The sequence below is a fragment of the Podarcis filfolensis genome (assembly GCF_964270895.1).
Source record: "Podarcis filfolensis genome assembly, chromosome: 17".
Classification (NCBI taxonomy): domain Eukaryota; kingdom Metazoa; phylum Chordata; class Lepidosauria; order Squamata; family Lacertidae; genus Podarcis; species Podarcis filfolensis.
The window spans coordinates 18,448,709-18,459,868 of NC_139621.1; the positions used below are offsets into that span (position 1 = coordinate 18,448,709).

At 48.7% G+C, this 11,160-nt stretch overlaps 1 protein-coding gene across 5 annotated transcripts in view; it reads right to left on the bottom strand.

Moving 5' to 3' along the window:
* Positions 1-6,009, bottom strand: part of MOB3B (MOB kinase activator 3B) — a 94,482-nt gene extending 88,473 nt beyond the window's left edge. The window contains exon 1 of one of the 5 annotated variants that reach the window (XM_083594102.1): positions 5,496-6,009. The gene's annotated coding sequence lies outside the window, so the exon portion shown is untranslated. Of the gene's footprint in view, positions 1-3,466; positions 3,990-5,149; positions 5,246-5,495 lie in introns of those variants that run through there. The other 4 variants (XM_083594105.1, XM_083594104.1, XM_083594106.1 and 1 more) reach the window with 4 other exon arrangements.
* Positions 6,010-11,160: the final 5,151 nt, after the last annotated feature.

Below are 11,160 nucleotides of genomic sequence, written 5' to 3' on the forward strand. Positions count from 1 at the left end.
CAGCGATATTTTTCGATATGCCCACCGACAGACAACATGCCAGTGAAGCAGCAGGCAGGACTGAACTCTCTGCTCACCTTCAGAGGTCTTCTTCATCAGCAGGAGCGAACCACACACCTCATCCATCTTCACACATCGCCCTGTGAAACGGCCTTAGGGACCAAACTGGACCCCCTTGCGGGCTAAGGCTGGAGGTCACCCTCCGTGTGCTACATCCCTGGTTTATTTAAAGAACTGTACGTACCATTAGGTTGAAACAAAACCTCTAAGCAGTTTACAAGAAATAGTAAAAAGACCTTTTAAAAAATGACAAAAATTAAAAACATTTTCAGATACTTAAAACCAGCAACCAAAGAGCTTAAAACACAATCAACAACTACATGTCTGGATAAAAGGTAAATGTAAAGGGACCCCTGACCATTAGGTCCAGTCGCAGACGACTCTGGGGTTGCGGCACTCATCTCACTTTATTGGCCGAGGGAGCCGGTGTACAGCTTCCGGGTCATGTGGCCAGCATGACTAAGCCGCTTCTGGGGAACCAGAGCAGCGCACGGAAACGCCGTTTACCTTCCCGCCGGAGTGGTACCTATTTATCTACTTGCACTTTGACGTGCTTTTGAACTGCTAGGTTGGCAGGAGCAGGGACCGAGCAACGGGAGCTCACCCCGGCGCAGGGATTAGAACCGCCGACCTTCTGATCGTTAAGTCCAAGGTTCTGTGCGCCACCCGCGTCCCACATGTCTGGATAGGCCTGCCCAAACCAAAATGTTTTAAGGAGGCGCCCCAAAAGAGAACAGCAAAGGCATCTGCCTAATGTCAATAGGCGAGGAGTTCCTAAGTTTACATTGTGCCACAAATACAGACACACACACACACACACACACACCAAGCATTATGCAGCACCAGTTCATCAGATCCAGTGGGCTACACTCTGGCCCAAACATGCCAAATTATTTTATTAATAGTCATACCTCTTGTTACGTTTGCTTCATGTTACGTTTTTTCAGGTTGCGACCCGGAAGTACCAGAAAGGGTTACTTCTAGGTTTCGCCGCTCGCGCATGCACAGAAGCGCAAAATGACGTCACACGCATGCGCAGAAGCGGCAAATTGCAACCCTCGCGTGTGCAGACGCGCTGCTGTGGGTTGCGTTCCTTTCATGTTGCGAACAGGCCTCCGGAACGGATCCCGTTTGCAACCAGAGGTACCACTGCATTATTTATTAAATTTGTACGTATAACCAACAAAGGGAGGCATTGCAACCACCCTGCCTGCAGTCCACCCATCCTATCCCCTGCACGAAGGGTGGGACTGATGGATATTGGAGACAGCCACACGGTTGCCATGGAGAACACAAAGTCGTGTGATGCCCCAATGGCAACCTCTGCATGGGATGCTGAAGTTAACCAGAGCCATCGTCCTGGGGTTCTTCCAACAAACACCACACCAGAATATTGGATAGGCCAATGCTTTTCCTGAAGGGCTACCTTGAGGATACAGTCAGGGATGCTGGGATCACATCACTTTCCCATCCACAGCCTAGCAACTGAGTGGCATCTCCCCAAGGGCTGGACTCGACATCTCCCGTTCCTGCCCTCCGAAGCTACAATTTGGCACTCACCCTGCCCAGGGATCAAACCCACTCTACTGCTGAGCTAAATCCTTTCCCCATGAACTGTTTTGGAGGTGTCATCTGAAGTTAAGTAGGGCATGTTTTAGAAACAGACTCCCACATGCAGCTAGGGTCAACAGGGAAGCAAATTTCTAACTCAAGGGTCCCCAACCTTTCAGGGTCCACGGGCACAACTGAAAGCAGGAGAAACTGCCGGCAACACACACACGCTGCACCAAATGTGGGTGCAATGAAAGGACTCTTTGGGCCCATACATTCCAGCTTTATTTTATTGTCATTGATTAAATTTGCAGGCCACCTTCCATCCATAGATCTCAGGGCAGTTCAGAACACAAAAACACAAGTTAAAAAAAGAAAAACACAAAATAGGTAATAAAAACAAGACTAAAAGCAAAAACTCCCCTCCCACAAGACATTTAATCAGCTAAAGGCCTGGCTGAAGAGGAACGCTTTCGCCCGGCACCTAGAGGTGCCAGCCAAACTTCCCAGGAGAGAAAATTGCACAAACAGGGAGCCACTGCAGAAAAGGCCCTGTTTTCGTGTTGCCACCCTCCGGACCTCTCATGGAGGAGGCACACAAGGAAGGGCCTCAGATTAGGGTCTGGGTTGGTTCATATGGAGAGAGGCGGTCCTTGAGGCACTGCAGTCCTGAGCCGTTTAAGGCTTTAAGTGTCAAAACCAGCACTTTGAATTGGGCCCAGAATCTAACTGGCAGCCAGTGCAGTGGGACCAGGATCAGTGTAATATGCTCAAACCGTCTTGCTCCGGCAAGCAACCTGGCCGCTGAATTCTGCACTAGCTGAGGTTTCGTCTTCTACATATAATGCATTGCAGTAATCTAACCTTGAGGTTGCCAGAGCGTAGACAACAGTAGTTCGGCTGTCCCTGCCCAGAGAGGGGTGCAGCTGGGCCACCAACCAAAGCTGGTGGAAGGCTTGATAATGAACTGAGCAGGCAAGTGTGAGGTTCCTCTGTCCAACTCAGCTGTCAGGGCTGCATGGATCCTGTCCAAAAAGCTGTAACTGGGCTTCCTCTACAAGATCAGTTTGATTACTGCTTTCTGAAGAAGGCTCTACTCATGCAAAGACACTGGCTCAGCAGTGTTCGAAATTCAAGATGTATAACCTAATCACCAAACGGCACCTTAAACCCAGGTTACAGTCACGACAATGGAATGCCTAGGCACCTTTTTTTGCTGTGGATTATTATTCTCATTTCAATAACACTTTATATTTTAAAGAACAAATCTCAAAGCAATTTACAACACCACCCAATAAAACAATCCAGAATAAAAGAAAGTCAATCTTCAAGGTAAATAGTTCAGATCCTTCTCCAAGTGACATTTTTGCTTTCCCAAATTGCCAACCAGAGATTCCCCAGGTGGTCGCCATCGGACCCACACCAGTCGCAAAACGCGCCTGGCTAATTTCTAACACCGTCCAGGATCAGTGCCAACCCAGTTTTTCGTTTTGAGGGGCGAGGAGAAGAAAGTTTACGCAGCAGCAAACAACAACAGCATCAGCAAGTGATGTTTTCGAAAGAACTAATATGGGTTAATTAGCTTTGCACGCCTGCAATGTATATATAGCATTACGACACAGCTTGTCACATCCGCTCTGGGAGAAATTCAGACTCCTGCGTAGGCAAGTCAAAGGCCTGTAATGACCACTCGTTTTTCAATTCCACATTTTCGCAATTAAAAGCAATTGCCACCGGACACCCATGATTACAGAGAGGTCCCTGGGTGCCCTATTTGTTTCGCCCTCGCTGGAAAAAACAAGGATGTGGCCTGCCCCACGACCTGCCCAGCGAGAACAACAACAAGGCAACTCACCTTCCACGTTTGCCAGGCTTTAGTTGGAAACCCGTCGAGCTGAACCGGCCTCCTGGACTGCTTTTCTGACATGCAAACGGGTGTCTGGGATCGACTCAGCCGTGGCGCTTGCAGCCTCCAGTTTACATAATAACCGTGTGTCACTTCCATTTGTAATGAGCTTTGCCCGAGAGGTGACAAACAGGTCACCAATCCCTGGGCTTCGGGCTCTGGGCCTTTCCCCCCCTCTCGCACCCGGAAATGCAGGGAGGGGGCTCCCATTTTGAGATTCCCGCCTTGTGGCTGCACAGAGGCGATGGGCGAAGAGCTGTTGCGAAAAGGCCTTCTTCCCCGGCCCTTTTGTCAGATAACAGAGACACCCTTGCGGACACTCACGTTTCCGGCTTTCCCCTCCCTCCATAAATACAAATCCAACCTACTTTGAAGCAGCAAACCTGGAATAACCAGTCCCCCTCGAGGCAGCAAAATCAGAGCTCCCTTAAAAGCACCAGGCAAATCCCTTAAGCAGGGAATAAACAGACAGCACACTTGGCCACTTGGGATTTCGGCTCCGCACAAATCCATATGTTTACTTTCTTCCTCTTCCTTACCGAATGTGGTTCAATGCATACTTCAGCTTTTCAGAACTAACCATCCTCAGGGTTTCTTTTTTTAAAAAACGGTTGCTTCCAAAAAGGGTCCTCCTTTCTGCTCTCTTCATCTCCAGATATCTGACTTTTAAACAATAGGATAAAGAAAAGCCCTTTGTTTCTGTGGGTGATTGGTGTGTGTGTGTGTGTGTGTGTGTGTGTTTTAAGAGAATGCTAGGAATCTTTGAATGGGGTGCAGGAAGAAAGTAAAAAAGGGGGCTGTTGCATCTTCTGTGTGCCTGCTGTTTAAAATGTTTAAAAAAAAGAAAAATCAGAGAAGGAAGAGCGAGGGAAACTTTTCTTTCCCCCCCCCCCTGCAATAAAGGGAGAGGCTAGAAATCCAGATGTTTGACAGAAGACCCAGAACAGCTCCCTGACAACAAATCTCCAGCTTCCCCAGCGGAGGAGAAAGGAATCTTAACTGCAACTCACGGAATGTGGTTGTGTCACTAAATTGCATGTGGGTTGTGTTTCTCTCTCTCTCCCCCCCCCCGCAAAAAAAGTAAAGTAAAAAGTCCAAACAACAACCAGTTGAATGGGATTGCACAACAAAAGCCACAACAGCCGTTGCTATTTCCCCTTTTCCCCAAATATCACCAAGGGCTGGATTCCCCCCCCCCCTTAACACACACATATATCGATCTGCTTCAAGTTGCAATTTTTTCTTCCATGCGCACTTATTTTCTCCAACCTCCTTCCAGCCCAAGGCAGCGGAGCCAAAAGGGCAAGAGGCGAGCGCATGACTGCAACGAGGCAAGAAAGAACTTCATTTTTTGTGGTCGCTGTTGCTACAGGGTCTTAATTCAAACCACCGTGCAATCGCTCCGAGAAGGGGGGGAGGAGAAGGGAGCAGAAGGCACGAGCTCTTTGGAGGGGGGGGGGAAGAAGAGGTCGGGAATGCCCAACCCTTGGATCATTGAAATTGCACCACTGGAGGGGTGCATTGCTGCACGCTCTCCTCGCGAGTAAAGTTCCAAAGTCACCTCCGAGTGAAAAACATGCAGAGAGAGGATGGGGGGGCACACCGGCCGCTCCTGCCCCACGACCCACCTACCCCTCCATCCAACGCTTACTCGGGAGTAAATCAACACACACATAGCACCGAGCAGCCGTGGGACTGGCTTCCCGGGGGGAACGAGTTGCGATCTGGCTTGCAGTTTGGCTGCAAACGGAGGAACTGGGGGAGGCGCGCCAAGTTTGCGCGCACGCACACATTGTTGCACAATTCAAGATTCGCAGCTTTCCCCTCCACGCACGTCCACCCCCACCCCCCATCTCTCTCCTTCCATTCCGGTGCAAGGATCTTAAGCGATCCCAAGTGGAAAGCGGGGGAGGAAGGGTTGCGTTGGGCAGCCCCCCCCCGCAAAAATAAAGCGATCCACGTCTCCTCGGGGGTTTACCTTGTAAGCCCGCTGGCGGCTGCCTGCGATGGTTTCTCCTGGCGCTCCCTTCTTTCTTTGCGCACCCGCAAATCCAAGGCTTTTGCGGACGGGTGGAAACACAAAAAAGAAAAAGCGCACGCCGAGTCGGTTCCAAAAGAGGGGGATCTGGCCCTGGGAAGGCGGGAGGAGGGGAGGGATCTATTGCACGGGGCCAGGGGGCATGGCGCTCTCCGATCGCCGTGCCTCGGGCGGAGGAGCCGGAGAAGAGCCGCTTGCTGCTGCGCCGACGTCCACCCTCGCCCGGGACTCGGGCGGCCCTGGCGGCTGAGCAGGGAAAGGGCGGAGGCGCAACCCCTGGCGGACGCGGTCGGGCGCTGCAGCCCGAGCCTTGCAAGCGCCGGGGGCGGCCCGGGGAGCGTGGCTAAAGTCCCGTCCCTAAACGGAAAGCCTGGGGTGCCTTAGAGCTCTCTAGAAGTGTGGGATTGGAAAGCGAGGGGGGGTGGCATGATGGGCGTAGCAGCTGCGTACCCCCTCCCTAAATCAGGTGAATAAATAAAAATAGAGTATTCAAAAGCAGTGCTCCCCCCCAAAAAAATTTTTTTAAGGTACTCTCATTATCCTACTCATATTGAAATATTGCCTCGCAGTGCCGGATTTACGCATAAGCTAAAGAAGCTATAGCTCAGGGTTCCACTCTCTTGGGGAGGCCCCCCAAAAAATAAAGGAAAAAACAACGGGATGTACATTTCCAAAATATAAGATAAAAAATAAAATAAAACCTACATACAACAACAATTGGGACGCGGGTGGCGCTGTGGGTAAAACCTCAGTGCCTAGGACTTGCTGATCGTAAGGTCGGTGGTTCGAATCCCTGCGGTGGGGTGAGCTCCCATTGTTCGGTCCCAGCTCCTGCCCACCTAGCAGTTCAAAAGCACATCAAAGTGCAAGTAGATGAATAGGTACTGCTTTATAGTGGGAAGGTAAACGGCGTTTCCGTGTGCTGCGCTGGTGCAGGCTCGCCAGTTGCAGCTTTGTCACGCTGGCCACGTGATCCGGAAGTGTCGTCGGACGGTGCCGGCTCCCGGCCTCTTGAGCGAGATGAGCGGTCACGACTGGCCCGTACGGGCAGGGGTACCTTTACCTTTACCTTACAGCAACAATATGATGTAAGTCAGGCACAGGCAAACTCCGGTCCTCCAGATGTTCGGGACTACAATTCCCATCAACCCTGACCACTGGCCCTGTTAGCTAGGGGTGATGGGAATGGCAGCCCCAAACATCTGGAGGGCCAGAGTTTGCCTATGCCTGATGGAAATAGCAGGCCTTGCCTGCTAGCCTGCTCTCTAAAATATCACTTCTTAATTGTATTTCAGTTCAACTTTGATAAAATACATATTTTGTTATGTGCAAATGGCTTTAGACACCTAATTAGGTCCATAAATTACCATATAGCATATATTCAACACAAAAAAACAGCGACAATTTGTTGTTGACAAAGCACAGCTGGACATATAAAGGGCCCCATTACCTTCAGTAGCTGAGGGCCTCATCAAACCTCAATCCGGCCCTGACAATGAGGCCAAACTTAGATTCGCAAAATGTTTAGGGGTATGCGTACCCCCAGGAAGAAAGCACTGCTCAAAAATATAAATGGACACAGGAAAACTGCACTGGAGGGGGAAAAAAGAGAGGAGGAAGCCCTGGTAAGGTTTTCAACAAATGCAAGGAAACATGTTTTAGTTTAGATTTACAAAATAATAATAATTTGAGATGAAAAAATGCCTAGATTTCAGCTCCCTGGGTTTCCAAGCACCCACAAAATTCCCCATGAAGAATTTCCCCCACAACTTTCGGCGCCAGGGCCATGCACGCTGCAGGTCCCCGGGCCCCCATGGTTGTGGGGGCCAAGCTGGCACTCCTGAAAGAAGGCGTATAATTTTGAAGAGGAAAAAAAATACACTGCAGGAAATGCTAATTTTTCAATTATTTTTCAAAGGACTGAAAGTTTTGACAGATTTTTTCTGAGCGCTGGGGGGTCCAAATAAAGTAATTTAGCACAACTGTTGCTGAGACATGTCATTCTGAATCTGCTGGACAGAGCCAGACAGAGGGTGGTGACGGGTTGGCAGATGGGCACCCTGCCCCCCCCCAACATAAATCCTGGCTACTCCAATTTGTGGGGTCATCTAGTCCAACCCTCTCCAGTGTAGGAAATTCTTTTGCCCAGTGTGGAGCTCTCAAACCCACAACCCTGAGATTTGGACACCCTGGTCCAAAAGTCAGTGATGGGAGCACATGGGAGCTGGAGAAATTGGCAATGCTTACACAGCCTTCCTCTGTAGAGGGAAGAATTTCTATGCAATAATCTCCATTTCTCTAAGGAACTCTTCTTTGGGAGTAAAGCAGGACAGAATTTTAAAATAATATTATTTTTTTTATTCGTAGACTAGGCTGGAACTCAGTTCTGGCACCTCTCTGATGGGTGTCATTGCCATTATAAGAGAATAAGGGAGGTGTTCATGGTGAGTTCTGGAACCTCTTTTTCTATAAAAATAGCACTGGCTAAGACATAAGAGTCACACCCAATCCAATTCTCCTCCTTTCAGGCAAGGATTTCCCCCTTGCATGTTTAGACCTTTAAAGCTCCCCCTTAAATAAATTCAGACAGGACTCAAATTTTGGTTTGGTTTTTGGCAGAATTTAGGCCACAACTTTATTGATTACAGAAAGTGACCGGTTGCACTTTCACATAGGCCCTGGTTCGACTAGCTCCCTGCCATGCAGGTAGCGCTGACCCAGGGTTCAGGAACAGGTCAGCCAAGGGTGAACACCTGGATAAGCGGAAAGCTGGGAATGGGCTAACTCTGCCACCAAAATGCCCCTCTGGACTCAGGCACAGGAACAATCCCTTCTCAGGGGTTGACCAAACCAGTTGAGTCCCTGGATTCCTTTAACGAAATACCCTTCACATAGGGATGGCGAGAGCGTTCTTCCATCCCTATCACCTGAACCAGAGCCTATCTGCAGCCTTACAAGTTGTGACGATTTGCTACGCGGCAGGCGAAACCCAAATGGCAACAGCCAGTCAGCCAAGTGGGGAAAATTCCTGCCGTGCCCCTGTCCCAACGACAGATGACACACTATGGCATAGCAAGGTCAAGCGCAAAGCCCTAAAAGTAGGGAGAGGTAGGCGGGTGTTCCGATGCACGCACTGAAAGAGAAAGCTCTGGGTCACATGCATAGGTATATATAGCTCCCTTGATCTGTTTAGCCTGCGTCCCATTGGCCTGATTGAACCCTGCATCAAGGGACCTACCAATCGGGTGTTGTGGCTATCCAAACGTACCCACCCACAACACAGGGTTAGGTTGCCAGGTCTCACCGCAACACATGCCCTCTTTAAGGGAGGACCCGATGTGTGCAACAGAACTTCCCCTCCCAACCCTCCAGAGCGGGGGAATAACACTCCTGTAAATGGCATCATTGCTTCTGTGGCGGAAATAAACAAGTCCCAAGGCTGCCCTTACCTCCATTCCTGCACCTCTGCACCGCTGTTTATTGTCACAAGGGTTGTGAAGTGATAGCAAGTGGTCCAAGGTGGGTGATCAACACCTCAGATAATAATCCCTTGTCACCGGCGTTCTATGGCCTTGCATCATCAAATAATTACGGGTGGCTTACAGATAATCTGTTTACTGAACATTCTTCCTGATTTGCTCAGAGGGAAATAGCTGTGAGAAGGGATTATAATGCAGAAGCACAACTAAAAGCACGGGGCCAGAGAGCCGGTTCTGGCTGCTTCCAGGAGGGCCAATTCACTACACTAGGAGCAGCCTAGCATAGTGTCCTCCACATTGTATTGGATTACACCTCATCTTCCATCACCATTGGCATTGCTATCTGGAGCTGATAGGATTTTTAGTCAAATACTGTATCATCTGGAGTAGTGGTCAGCAAACTTTTTCAGCAGGGGGCTGAAAAACTGTCCCTCAGACCTTGAGGGGGGCTGGACTATATTTTGGGGAGGAAAATGAACACATTCCTATGCCCCACAAATAACCCAGAGATGCATTTTAAATAAAAGGGCACATTCTACTCATGTAAAAACATGCTGATTCCCGGACCATCTGTGGGCCAGATTGAGAAGGCGATTGGGCCAGATCCGGCCCCTGGGTCTTAGTTTGCCTACCCATGATCTGGAGGGTACCGCATTTGCTTATCCCTGCATTGTGCATACCCTCCGACGTTGTCATCCCAAAAACAGGGACATGCTTGGATGTAAACAGAATCCAGGATGGGCTTCTGCAATTCCAGGATGTGCCACTTAAAATGGAACAGTTGTGGGGAGTATGCATTATTCTGACATGAAGTCTGGTATGGGTTGCAAGCCTAGTAAATGTTATTCTAACTAAGGTTGGGTCAACTCAGGCCTGTAAAAATGAGCAAGTCACTAAGGTCCCCATAGTTTTCCAGGATGTCAAGGCATAGAACAGACCCCCAACACTTCTTCAATGAAAATAGAGACATCCTATTCAAGAATAAATTATTATCATTGTTATTTATTTCCTTTATACCTCACCCATCTGACTGGGTTGCCCCAGACACTCTGGGCAGCTTCCCACGTATATAAACACATACTAAAACATTAAACATTAAAAAAACTTCCCCATACAGGGCTGCCTTCAGATGTATTCTCAAGGCTGTATAGTTACTTATCTATTTGGCTCACGGGTCGCATAGCTCCATACCCTCCCACATTTCTCTGATGAAAATAGGGACGTCCCAAGGAAAAGCAGGACATTCCAGGATCAAATCAGAAACCGGGACGACTTCTGTAAATCCAGGACTATCCCTGGAAAATAGGGAAACTTTGGAGGGTGTGATAGAATCTGGTTCTGGAAATGGTAGCAAGCAAGACCTGGTCTTAAACAGAAGCCTGGGATGTAGAAATTAAGTCAGTGAAGTTTTCCTCACTACCTGCCTGCAGGCTTGGAAAAATCTTCATTTGCTAAGTTTCTGGATGACAGGCTGCCATTAAAGGGACAGGAACACTGCCAGTAAAACAAACAAAAGCTAAAGGAGTTACCGTATTTTTTGCTCTATAAGACTCACTTTTTCCCTCCTAAAAATTAAGGGGAAATGTGTGTGCGTCTTATGGAGCGAATGCAGGCTGTGCAGCTATCCCAGAAGCCAGAACAGCAAGAGGGACTGCTGCTTTCACTGCACAGCGATCCCTCTTGCTGTTCTGGCTTCTGAGATTCATAATATTTTTTTTCTTGTTTTCCTCCTCCAAAAACTAGGTGCGTCTTGTGGTCTGGTGCGTCTTACAGAGCGAAAAATGTAGCTCTTGCTGACTCAGAATTTAAGCAATATTGTAATGTTTGATGGCGAATGTAGGGCTGCAGCTCAGTGAGAGAGTGGTACAGAACAGGATTATGCTACTATTTGTTTATGAGGGATGCAAGCTATCGTGCTTATTTTTCACTGTTTCACTATCGAAGAAGTGAACCCAGCACTTCCAACAGCTGCGGCTGATGTTTGTGGTCAAAGATGTATTGAAGCAAACATCAAACAGTTTATTGGAATTAGTGGAGCTACTCCATCTCAATTCAAAGCCAAAATGGGAGTGTGGATCAAAAGAGCTTTTCAACCAGTGTTTTAATTACAAGCGGTTACCAGTGCT